Source organism: Mustelus asterias, chromosome 16 (genome assembly GCF_964213995.1).
Source record: "Mustelus asterias chromosome 16, sMusAst1.hap1.1, whole genome shotgun sequence".
In the NCBI taxonomy this organism is placed as follows: Eukaryota; Metazoa; Chordata; class Chondrichthyes; order Carcharhiniformes; family Triakidae; genus Mustelus; species Mustelus asterias.
In genome coordinates, this window is record NC_135816.1 from 87,452,411 (window position 1) to 87,465,550 (window position 13,140).

Below are 13,140 nucleotides of genomic sequence, written 5' to 3' on the forward strand. Positions count from 1 at the left end.
AATTTGTTAAAGGACATCTGTTTATCTATTTTGAAACACATCTCAAACAATTGTGTTCAGGGTGGAAGAAAAGCAAAACCCAAACAGGGATTTGAACCCTGGACCCTCAGATTAAAAGCCTGATGCTCTACTGACTGAGGTATCCAGGCTTGAAGCCAGCCCCTTTTTCCCTCTGATGAACTCGCCGCTCTCTCACAGTGAGTTCGAGCAGATAAGATTGAAGGAGAGTTCATTTTTTAATGGGGGAGGGGAAGTGTGATATTATCCACTTTGAGGTCAAGATGATTATTTGCTGTAAATTTCTAAATATCCAAAAGTCAAATCGATTTGGCAGAACAAGGACCTCATGAAATCCTCCACTTTAGATCCTTCCTCTCTCGTTCCTATAATGAGTCTAACAGTCAGTCCCCCGTGGTTCAGTTGGTTAATGCGCTTGTCCAGTCGGCTGGTATTCCTGAGTTAAAACCTCCGTGCTACCTGTTAACGATGACTTTTGTTCATATGGACATCTTTCACCAATATTTTGCCGTAGTTTCAATCCTTTTGTTTTTGAAAATTGTGTTCTCTCTTTCCAGCGAACCATCCGTGAAAAAGAAGTTACTTCATCACTTACCTCTTCATTGGGCAATCATAGAAATCCTACAGTGCCGAAAGAGGCCATTCAGCCCATCGAGTCTGCACCAACCACAATCCCACCCAGGCCCTACTCCCATATCCACCCACTGACCCACACATCTCAGGACACTAAGGGCAATTTTTAGCATGGCCAATCAACCTAACCTGCACATCTTTGGACTGTGGGAGGAAACCGGAGGAAACCCACACAGACACAGGGAGAATGTGCAAACTCCACACAGACAGTGACCCAAGCGAGGAATCGAACCCAGGTCGCTGGAGTTGTGAAGTTACAGTGCTAACCATTGTGCTACCGTGTCGTCCGATATGTTCCCATTGCTCAGGGTCGGCTGAAATAGTTTCCCAAGTTGAACAGTTTTAACACTGTCGATATCTCCATCAGTCCACTCTTCACTTCAACACACTGAAGACAATAGGAGCAATCACTCTCCTCATTAACCAATTAAAAGGCAGAATTTTGTTGTGAATCTGCCCTCTTCCCACTCCCAGGTCAATATCATTGTGTTTGTCGCTGTGCTGAGTGTCTGTCAGTACATCACCTCCTCCACGATTGTCCTAAACACCGGTGCCCCACAAGGCTGTGTTCTCAGCCCCCTACTATACTCCTTATACGCCTCTGACCGTCTGGCCAAATTCCCCTCCAACTCGATTTTCAAGTTTGCTGACGACATCACCGTAATGGGTCGGATCTCAGACAATGATGAGACAGAGTACAGGAATGAGATAGAGAATCTGGTGAACTGGTGTGGCAACAATAATCTCTCCCTCAATGTCAACAAAACGAAGGAGATTGTCATCGACTCCAGGAAGCGTAGTGGAGAACATGCCCCTGTCTATATCAACGGGGATGAAGTAGAAAGGGTCGAGAGCTTCATGTTTTTAGGTGTCCAGATCACCAACAACCTGTCCTGGTCCCCCCGTGCTGTCACTATAGTTAAGAAAGCCCACCAACGCCTCTACTTTCTCAGAAGACTAAGGAAATTTGGCATGTCAGCTACGACTCTCACCAACTTTTACAGAGGCACCATACAAAGCATTCTTTCTGGTTGTATCACAGCTTGGTATGGCTCCTGCTCTGCCCAAAACCGCAAGGAACTACAAAAGGTTGTGAATGTAACCCAAACCATCACGCAAACCAGCCTCCCATCCATTGATTCTGTCTACACTTCCCACTCACTGCCTTAGTAAAGCAGCCAGCATAATTAAGGACCCCATACACCCCGGACATTCTCTCTTCCACCTTCTTCCATTGGGTAAAAGATATAAAAGTCTGAGGTCATGTGCCAACCGACTCAAGAACAGCTTCTTCTCTGCTGCTGTCAGACTTTTGAATGGACCTATTGATCTTTCTCTACACCCTAGCTATGACTGAAACACTACATTCTGCACCCTCTCCTTTCCTTCTCTATGATCAGTATGCTTTGTCTGTATAGCGCGCAGGAAACAATACTTTTCACTGTATGTTAATATGCCAAGACAAAACATGTGGTCATCTCTGGTACGTTGCCGGTGCCACGTGATAGCGAGTTGAGGAACAGGGAGAGAGTGCAGTTAAACATGTGGTTGCAGGGATGGTGTAGGAGGGAGGGTTTCAGATACGTGGATAATTGGAACACATTCTGGGGAAGGTGGGACCTGTACACACAGGACGGGGTGCACCTGAACCAGAGGGGCACCAATATCCTAGGAGGGAAATTTGTTCCGGCTCTTCAGGGGGGTTTAAACTAATGTGTCAGGGGAGTGGGAAAAGGAGTTGTAGTCCAGAAGTCAGTGAGGGTGGTGAGGTATTGGGGAAGGTATCAGGGTCAAGGGTGGGTACCGGTAGACAGGAAGGTGGGTTGAAGTGTGTCTACTTCAATGCAAGGAGCATCCGGAACAAGGTAGATGAACTTGGGGCATGGATTGGTACTTGGGACTACGATGTTGTGGCCATTACGAAGACATGGGTAGAACAAGGACGGGAATGGTTGTTGGACGTTCCGGGGGATAGATGTTTCAGTAAGTGGTAGGGAAGCTGGTAAAAGAGGTGGAGGAGTGGCATTGTTGATCAAGGATAGTTTAACGGCTGCGGAAAGGCACTTCGAGGGGGATCTGCACACTGCGGTAATATGGGCTGAGGTTAGAAATAGGAAAGGAGCGGTCACGTTGTTAGGAGTTTACTATAGGCCCCCAAATAGTAATAGAGATGTGGAGGAAGAAATTGCTAAGCAGATTATGGATATGTGTGGGGGTCACAGGGTAGTTGTCATGGGGGACTTTAACTTTCCAAATATTGATTGGAACCTTTGTAGGTCAAATAGTTCGGATGGGGCAGTTTTTGTACAGTGTGTGCAGGAGGGTTTCCTGACACAATATGGGGTTGCCTGTTCCCCAGTAGACTCTGTCACAAGCTGCTCCAAAAAACCATCGCTTAGACATTGCACAAATTCCTGTTCTTGGGATCCACGACCTACCTGATTTTCCCACTCCACCTGCATATTGAAATCCCCCATGATTATTGTAACATTGCCTTTTCTATCTCCTGATTTATTTTTCTGTCCCACATCCTGACGACTGCGAGGGGGCCTGTACATAACTCCCATCAGGGGCTTTTTACCTTTGTGATTCCTCCACTCGACCCACAGAGATTCTGTACCTTCTGATCCTATATCACTTCCTGCTATCGATTTAACTTCATTCCTGACTAACAATGCAACCCCGCCCCCTTTGCCCATCTGCCTGTCCTTTCCATAGGACACATATCCTTGGATATTTCGATCCCAGCCCTGATCCCCTTGCAGCCACGTCTCTGTGACGCGCCGGCCATCGAGCACCTATTAAAATGGATGAATGTTGCTGCCGGCGACTCTTGGAATTGTCAATCGCGTGTGAGGAATTTGTTAAAGGACATCTGTTCATCTATTTTGAAACACATCTCAAACAATTGTGTTCAGGGTGGAAGAAAAGCAACACCCAAACAGGGACCCTCAGATTAAAAGTGCAATGTTTTACTGACTGAGCAATTCAGGCTTTACCACAGCTGTCTTTTCCCTCTGTTGAACAAGCCGCTCTCTCACAGTGAGTTCGAGCAGAAAGGTTTGAAGGAGAGTTCATTTTTTAATGGGGGTGGGGAAGTGTGATATTATCCACTTTGGGGTCAAGATGATTATTTGGTGTAACTTTCTAAATGTCTCAATGCCAAATCGTGCTGAGCATTTCATCGATTTGGCAGAACAAGAACCTCATGAAATCCTCCATTTTAGATCCTTCCTCTCTCGTTCCTATAATGAGTCCAACAGTAAGTCAGCTGTTTGTGTTGAAGTCATGTTGGAGTTGTATCGAACTGTGGTGAGGCCACAGCTGGAGCACTGTGTGCAGTTCTGGTCACCACATTTTAGGAAGGATGTGATTGCGCTGGAGAGGGTGCAGAGGAGATTCCCCAGGATGCTGCCTGGGACGGAGCATTTAAGTTATGAAGAGAGATTGCGGAAGCTTGGATTATTTTCATTGGAGCAGAGAAGACTGAGGGGCGACCTGATTGAGGTGGACAAGTTTATGAGGGGCACGGACAGAGTGGATAAGGAACAGCTGTTCCCCAGATTTGAAGGGTCAGTGTTCAATTCTTTGGTCTTCAGACATTTTATACAGCTCCATCGTAGCCTCTCTGCTCTGATATTCTGTGCCTCGGCTATAAAGACAAGTAACCCATTAGCCCAGTTAACCACCTGATCTACCTGTCCTGGCGCCTTCAGGGATCTGTGGACATGAACCCCAAGTCTCTCGGGTCCTCTGCACTTGTTGGCATCCGACCATTCATAGAACATAGAACATAGAAAGCCACAGCACAAACAGGCCCTTCGGCCCACAAGTTGCGCCGATCACATCCCCACCTCTAGGCCTATCTATAGCCCTCAATCCCATTAAATCCCATGTACTCATCCAGAAGTCTCTTAAAAGACCCCAACGAGTTTGCCTCCACCACCACCGACGTCAGCCGATTCCACTCACCCACCACCCTCTGAGTGAAAAACTTACCCCTGACATCCCCCCTGTACCTACCCCCCAGCACCTTAAACCTGTGTCCTCTCGTAGCAACCATTTCAGCCCTTGGAAATAGCCTCTGAGAGTCCACCCTATCCAGACCCCTCAACATCTTGTAAACCTCTATCAGGTCACCTCTCATCCTTCGTCTCTCCAGGGAGAAGAGACCAAGCTCCCTCAACCTATCCTCATAAGGCATGCCCCCCAATCCAGGCAACATCCTTGTAAATCTCCTCTGCACCCTTTCAATGGCTTCAACATCTTTCCTGTAATGAGGTGACCAGAACTGCGCGCAGTACTCCAAGTGGGGTCTAACCAGGGTCCTATAAAGCTGCAGCATTATCTCCCGACTCCTAAACTCAATCCCTCGATTAATGAAGGCTAGTACGCCATACGCCTTCTTGACCGCATCCTCCACCTGCGAGGCCGATTTAAGAGTCCTATGGACCCGGACCCCAAGGTCCTTCTGATCCTCTACACTGCTAAGAATGGTACCCTTCATTTTATACTGCTGCTCCATCCCATTGGATCTGCCAAAATGGATCACTACACACTTATCCGGGTTGAAGTCCATCTGCCACTTCTCCGCCCAGTCTTGCATTCTATCTATGTCTCGCTGCAACTTCTGACATCCCTCCAAACTATCCACAACACCACCTACCTTGGTGTCGTCAGCAAACTTACCAACCCATCCCTCCACTTCCTCATCCAGGTCATTTATGAAAATGACAAACAGCAAGGGTCCCAGAACAGATCCCTGGGGCACTCCACTGGTCACTGACCTCCATGCAGAGAAAGACCCCTCCACAGCCACTCTCTGCCTTCTGCAGGCAAGCCAGTTCTGGATCCACAAGGCAACAGCCCCTTGGATCCCATGCCCTCTCACTTTCTCAAGAAGTCTTGCATGGGGGACCTTATCGAACGCCTTGCTGAAGTCCATATAGACCACATCCACCGCTCTTCCTTCGTCAATGTGCTTGGTCACATTTTCAAAGAACTCAACCAGGCTCGTAAGGCACGACCTGCCCCTGACAAAGCCGTGCTGACTACTTTTGATCATACTAAACTTCTCTAGATGATCATAAATCCTGTCTCTCAGGATCCTCTCCATCAACTTACCAACCACTGAGGTTAGACTCACCGGTCGGTAATTTCCCGGGCTGTCCCTGTTCCCTTTCTTGAATATAGGGACCACATCCGCAATCCTCCAATCCTCCGGAACCTCTCCCGTCTCCATCGACGATGCAAAGATCATCGCCAAAGGCTCCGCAATCTCCTCCCTCGCCTCCCACAGTAACCTGGGGTACATCCCATCCGGTCCCGGCGACTTACCAACCTTGATGCCATTCAATAGTTCCAACACATCCTCTTTCTTTATGTCCACATGCTCGATCCTTTCTGTCCTCCGCAATCCAGCAGTACAACCACCCAGATCCCTTTCCACCGTGAATACCGAGGTAAAGTATTCATTAAGCACCTCCGCCATTTCTAACGGTTCCGCACAAACTTTTCCCCCTTCACCTTTTAAGGGTCCTATGCCTTCACATCTCATCCTTTTACTCTTGACATATTTGTAGAAAGCCTTGGGATTCTCCTTAATCTTACCCGCCAAGGTCTTCTCATGACCCCTTCTCGCTCTCCTAATTTCCTTCTTAAGCTCCTTCCTACATCGCGTATACTCCTCTAAATCCTTAACACCTCCTAGCTCTCTGAACCTTCTGTACGCCTCTCTTTTCTTATTCACCAGGTTCATCACAACCTTCGTGCACCACGGTTCCCGTACCCTACCAACACCCCCCTGTCTCATCGGAACGTTGTCATGCAGAGCTCCAGACAAACATTCCTTGAAAATCCTCCACTTTCCTTCGGTACTTTTCCCCAAGAATGCCTCCTTCCAATTTACCCGTCTAATTTCCTCCCTGATGACACTGTATTTCCCTTTACTCCAGAGAAACACTTTCCTAGCCTGCCTGACCCTATCTCTTTCCAATGCTATCATGAAGGAGATAGAATTATGATCGCTATCCCCAAGATGCTCACCCACCGAGAGATCCTCCACCTGTCCAGGTTCATTAGCCAGCACCAGATCAAGAACAGCCTCTCCTCTAGTAGGCTTATCCACATACTGTGTCAGGAAACTCTCCTGGACACACCTAACAAACTCCTCTCCATCCAAACCCCTAGCCCTAGGGATATTCCAATCTATGTTTGGGAAATTAAAATCTCCCATCACGACAACTCTGTTATTCCTACATCTCTCCAGGATCTGTTTCCCCATCTGCTCCTCAACATCTCTGTTACTATTGGGCGGCCTATAGAAAACACCCAGCAAAGTTACCGACCCCTTCCTGTTCCTAACCTCCACCCACAGAGATTCCGTAGTCAGTCCCTCCACGGCGTCCACCTTCTCTACAGCCGTGACACTATCCCTGATCAACAGTGCCACTCCCCCCCCTCTCTTGCCTCCCTCCCTGTCCTTCCTGAAACATCTAAAACCCGGCACCTGAAGCACCCAGTCCTGTCCCTGAGACATCCAAGTCTCCGTAATGGCCACCACATCACAATTCGAAGCAGCAATCCACGCTCCAAGCTCATCCACTTTATTCACTACACTCCTGGCATTAAAATAGACACATCTCAGACCTTCAGCCTGAGCACTTCCCTTCTCCCTCACTCGTCTAACCTCCCTCTTACCCTGTCTACATTCCTTATCTATTTGCGAGCTAACCTCCTCGCTCTCAGTCCCCTCATTTCGATTCCCTCCCCCCAACCTTTCTAGTTTAAAGTCTCACCAGTCTCATTCAAAGGACAAGTCAGTGTGAAAGTGCGGCGAGTTCAAGGCAGTTCCACTGCTCTCTGGGAATAGGAACAAAATACCACTGGCTCCACTGGGCTTCGAACCCAGGACCTTCTGCGTGTGAGGCAGACGTGATAACCACTACACTATGGAGCCACATGACCATGAATGCAAATGAGCTGGAAGCAGTTCAGGGTGGGGGTCGGTGGGTGGTTACTGGATTGCTCCCTGGAATGAGCGGGTTTTCTCATGAGGTTGGATTGGACAGACTGGGCTTCTTTCAGCTGGAGTTTAGGAAAGTGAAGGGGTGACTGGATTAAAGTTTCTAAGATGCTGAACGGTCTTGGGAAGGTGGAGGTGGAAAAGATGTTTCCTGTTGTGGGTGAGGCCAAAACAAGGGGGCGCTGTTTGAACATTAGGGGGCGCCCTTTTAGGTCAAGAGATGATGAGATTTGTTTTCTCTCAGAGGCTTGTGCCACTTTTCAACTCTGCCTCAGAAGGTGCTGGAGGACGGGGTCACTGAATATTTTCCTGGCGGAGGGAGTTAGATATTTGTTGAGTGAGAGAATTAAAGATTATCGGGGAGGGGGAGGGGAATATGGAGAATGTGGAAGCCAACAGAAAGGGATCTGCAAATACAACAGGTGATCAAGAAGGCAAATGGGATGTTGGCATTTACCGCGAGGGGGATAGAATATAAAAGCAGAGAAGTCTTGCTGCATCGGTACAAGGCATTGGTGAGGCCACAGCTGGAATACTGTGTGCAGTTTTGGTCCCCTTATTTGCGAAAAGATATATTGGCCTTGGAGGGAGTGCAGAGAAGGTTCACCAGGTTGATACCGGAGATGAGGGGTGTTGACTATGAGTTGAGATTGAGCAGATTGGGTTTGTATTCGTTGGAGTTTAGAAGGCTGAGGGGTGATCTTATAGAGGCATATAAGATATGAAGGGGCTGGATAGGGTAGGAGTGGAGAGATTCTTTCCACTTAGAAAGGAAACCAGAACTAGGGGGCACAGCCTCAAAATAAAGGGGGGTCAGTTTAGGACAGAGTTGAGGAGGAACTTCTTCTCTCAGAGGGTGGTGAATCTCCGGAATTCTCTGCCCACTGAAGTGGTGGAGGCTTCCTCGTTGAATATGTTTAAATCACGGATAGATGGATTCCTTATCGGTAGGGGAATTAGGGGTTATAGGGATCAGGCGGGTAAGTGGAACTGATTCACTTCAGATCAGCCATGATCTTATTGAATGGCGGGGCAGGCTCGAGGAGCTAGATGGCCGACTCCTGCTCCTATTTCTTATGTTCTTATGTTCTTATGATCAGCCATGGCCTTAGTAAATAGTGAAGCAGCTCGGAGGACCAGATGGTTTCAGGTTGCAGCATCCACAGGATTTTGCTTTTAATTTTGTAATAAATTATAACATTGGTTCGACTTTTTTGGAGGTGCTGTGGCTTTGTTGGTTAAAGTGCCTGTCTAGTAAACAGGAGATCCTGAGTTCAAATCTCAGCGGTGCCTTTGTGCATGTTGCATTTTGCAACTCTGAGAAGCCGTAACTTTCCCGTCACACAGTTCGATCACAGGAAAAGAAGCCCAGAGGCCCATTTTAAATGACCATAAGACACAGTAACAGAATTAGGCCACTCGGCCCATCGAGTCTGCTCCGCCATTCAATCATGGCTGATATTTTTCTCATCCCCATTCTCCTGCCTTTTCCCCATAACCCCTGATCCCCTTATTAATCAAGAACCTATCTATCTCTGTCTGAGACACTCAATGACCCGGCCTCCACAGCCTTCTGCGGCAAAGAGTTCCACGGATTCACCACTCTCTGGCTGAAGAAATTCCTCCTCATCTCTGTTTTAAAGGATCGTCCCTTTAGCCTGATGTTGTGCCCTCTGGTTCTAGTTTTTCCCACGAATGGAAACATTCTCTCCACGTCCACTCTATCCAGGCCTCACAGTATCCTGTAAGTTTCAATAAGATCCCCCCTCATCCTTCCAAACTCCAACGAGTACAGACCCAGAGTCCTCAACTGTTCCTCACAAGCTCTTCATTCCAAGCATCATTCTTGTGAACCTCCTCTGGACCCTTTCCAAGGCCAGCACATCCTTCCTTAGATACAGGGCCCAAAACTGCTCACAATACTCCAAATGGGGTCTGACCAGAGCCTTCCACAGCCTCAGAAGTACATCCCTGCTCTTGTATTCTAGCCCTCTCGACATGAATGCTAACATTACATTTGCTTTCCTCACTGCCGACTGAACCTGCACATTAACCTTAGGAGAATCTTGAACAAGGACTCCCAAGTCCCTTTGTGTTTCTTATTTCCTTAGCATTTCCCAATTTAGAAAATAGTCTCTGCCTCCATTCCTCCTTCCAAAGTGCAGAACCTCACACTTTTCCACATTGTATTCCATCTGCCACTTCTTTGCCCACTCTCCTAACCTGTCCAAGTCCTTCTGCAGCCCCCCTGCTTCCTCAATACTACCTGTCCCTCTACATATCTTTGTATCATCTGCAAACTTAGCAATGGTGCCTTCAGTTCCTTCCTCCAAATCGTTAATGTATGTTGTGAAAAGTTGTGGTCCCAGCACTGACCCCTGAGACACACCACTAGTCACCGGCTGCCATCCTGAGAGAGACCCCTTTATCCCCACTCTCTGCCTTCTGCCAGTCAGCCAATCCTCTCTCCATGCCAGGATCTTACCCTTAACACCATGGGCTCTTAACTTATTTAACAGTCTCCTATGCGGCACCTTGTCACAGGCCTTTTGGAAATCTAAATCAATCACATCCACTGGTTCTCCTTTATCTAACTTCCTTGTTACCTCCTCAAAGAACTCGAACAGATTTGTCAGACATGACCTCCCCTTGATGAAGCCGTGCTGACTCAGTCCTATTTTATCATGCACTTCCAAGTACCCCGCAATCTCATCTTTAATAATGGACTCTAAAATCTTGCCAATGACTGAAGTCAGGCTAACCGGCCTATAATTTCCCGTCTGCTGCCTCCCTCCCTTCTTAAACAGCGGTGTTAAATCAGGTACTTTCCAGTCCTCTGGGACCCTCCCTGCCTCCAGTGAATCCTGGAAGATCACCACCAACGCCTCCACAATTTCCTCAGCGATCTCTGTTAGAACCCTGGGGTGTAGTCCATCCGGTCCAGGTGATTTATCCACCTTCAGACCTTTCAGTTTCCCCAGAACCTTCTCCTTAGTGATGGCCACTACACTCACCTGTGCCCCCTGACTCTCCTGGAGCTCTGACATCCCACTGGTGTCTTCCACCGTGAAGACTGATGCAAAGTAACGATTCAGTTCCTCTGCCATTGCTTTGTTTCCTATTATTACTTCTCCAGCCTCATTTTCCAGTGGTCCAATGGCTATTTTTGCCTCTCTCTTACCTTTTATATATTGAAAAAAACTCTTCCTATCTTCTTTTATATTACTAGCTCACTTACACTCATATTTCATCTTCTCCCCCCTTATTGCTTTTTTAGTTGTCCTCTGCTCGCTTTTAAAGGCTTCCCAATCCTCTGGCTTCCCACTAATCCTTGCCACTTTGTCTGCTTTTTCTTTTGCTTTTATGCTGTCCTTGGCTTCCCTCGTCAGCCATGGATGTCTCGTCCTCCCCTCAGCATGTTTCCTCCTCCTTGGGATGAATTTCTGTTCTGTCTCCCGAATAACCCCCAAAAACTCCTGCCATTGCTGTTCCACTGTCTTCCCCGCGAGGCTCCCTTTCCAATCAACTCTGGCCAGCTCCTCCCTCATGTCTTTGTTGTTACCTTTATTTAATTGTATTACCGTTACATCTGATTCCAGCTTCTCCCTCTCAAACTGCAGGGTAAATTCGATCATATTGTGGTCACTGCTCCCTCAGGGTTAAGAACATAAGAACATAAGAAATAGGAGCAGGAGTAGGCCATCTACCCCCTCGAGCCTGCCCCGCCATTCAATAAGATCATGGCTGATCTGATAGTGGTTAGTTCGACTTACCCGCCCACTCCCCATAACCCTTAATTCCCTTATTGATCAGAAATCTATCTACCTGTGACTGATCTGTATTGGGACCTCTGCTGTTTGTGATTTATATAAATGATCTGGAAGAAGGAGTAACTGGGGTGATCAGTAAGTTTGCGGACGACACAAAACTGGCAGGACTTGCAGATAGTGAGGAACATTGTCAGAGGCTACAGAAGGATATAGATAGGCTGGAAATTTGGGCAAGGAAATGGCAGATGGAGTTCAATCCTGATAAATGCGAAGTGATGCATTTTGGTGGGAATAATGTAGGGAGGAGCTACACGATAAATGGAAGAACCATAAAGGGTGTAGAGACACAGAGGGACCTGGGTGTGCAAGTCCACAGATCTTTGAAGGTGACGTCACAGGTGGAGAAGGTGGTGAAGAAGGCATATGGCATGCTTGCCTTTATAGGACGGGGCATAGAGTATAAAAGTTGAGGTCTGATGTTGCAGATGTATAGAACGTTGGTTGGGCCGCATTTGGAATACTGCGTCCAGTTCTGGTCGCCACACTACCAGAAGGACGTGGAGGCTTTGGAGAGAGTACAGAGGAGGTTTACCAGGATGTTGCCTGGTATGGAGGGGCTTGGTTATGAGGAGAGATTGGGGAAACTGGGGTTGTTCTCCTTGGAAAGACGGAGGATGAGGGGAGACTTAATAGAGGTGTATAAAATTATGAAAGGCATAGATAGGGTGAACGGTGGGAAGCTTTTCCCCGGGTCGGTGGTGACGTTCACGAGGGGTCATAGGTTCAAGGTGAAGGGGGGGAGGTTTAACACAGATATCAGAAGGACATATTTCACACAGAGGGTCGTGGGGGCCTGGAATGTGTTGCCGGGCAAGGTGGTGGAGGCGGACACACTGGGAACGTTTAAGACTTATCTAGACAGCTATATGAATGGAGTGGGAATGGAGGGATACAAAAGAGTGGTCTAGTTTGGACCAGGGAGCGGCGCGGGCTAATTGTTCCTGGTTTCTCGTTTCAAGGCTTCATTCTATGATCATCTTGCTGGTGCCAGTACAGAGCGAGACTGCGGATAGTTGGGAACCTGTCTCGGGGGCAGGGAATTCATATGGTGTTCGTGGAAGTGGAAATGACTAGGGTTGGGAAGCATTTTCCGATCAGGGCCATTGTGATCTCCTGGACTCGTTTCAATCGCCTCAGGGGGTCGGAGAGGAATTTCCCAGATTTTTTTTTCCCCATATTGGCCCTGGGGTTTTTCACTCTGGGTTTTCGCCTCTCCCTGGAGATCACATGGTCTGGAATGGGGGGGTGGGGGTGAGTTAATAGGTTGTAATGAACAAAGCATCGTAGCTGTGAGGGACAGCTCGGTGGATAGGATATTGGTATGTAGATAGGCTGGAAAATTGGGCGGGGGTCCTGGATTCAGGATTCAATCCTGGACCGGGGAGCGGCGCGGGCTTGGAGGGCCGAAGGGCCTGTTCCTGTGCTGTATTGTTCTTTGTTCTTTGTTCTTTGTTCTTGAAACATATTTAACGAGGTAGCCTCCACTGCTTCAATGGGCAGAGAATTCCAGAGATTCACTACCCTCTGAGAGAAGAAATTCCTCCTCAACTCTGAACTAAACTGACTCCCCCTTATTTTGAGGCTGTGTCCTCTAGTTCTTGTTTCCTTTCTAAGTGGAAAGAATCTCTCTGCCTC

General features: G+C 47.8%; 3 non-coding genes across 3 annotated transcripts; 1 reads left to right on the top strand and 2 right to left on the bottom strand.

Moving 5' to 3' along the window:
- Window positions 1–76: 76 nt before the first annotated feature.
- trnak-uuu (transfer RNA lysine (anticodon UUU)) lies at window positions 77–149 on the bottom strand. Its single transcript has one exon. It is a non-coding gene; the product is annotated as a tRNA-Lys (tRNA).
- A 7,387-nt stretch (window positions 150–7,536) lies between these two features.
- trnav-cac (transfer RNA valine (anticodon CAC)) lies at window positions 7,537–7,609 on the bottom strand. The gene has a single exon. It is a non-coding gene; the product is annotated as a tRNA-Val (tRNA).
- Window positions 7,610–8,894: 1,285 nt separating this feature from the next.
- On the top strand, window positions 8,895–8,968 carry trnat-agu (transfer RNA threonine (anticodon AGU)). The gene has a single exon. It is a non-coding gene; the product is annotated as a tRNA-Thr (tRNA).
- The last annotated feature ends 4,172 nt before the right edge of the window (window positions 8,969–13,140 follow it).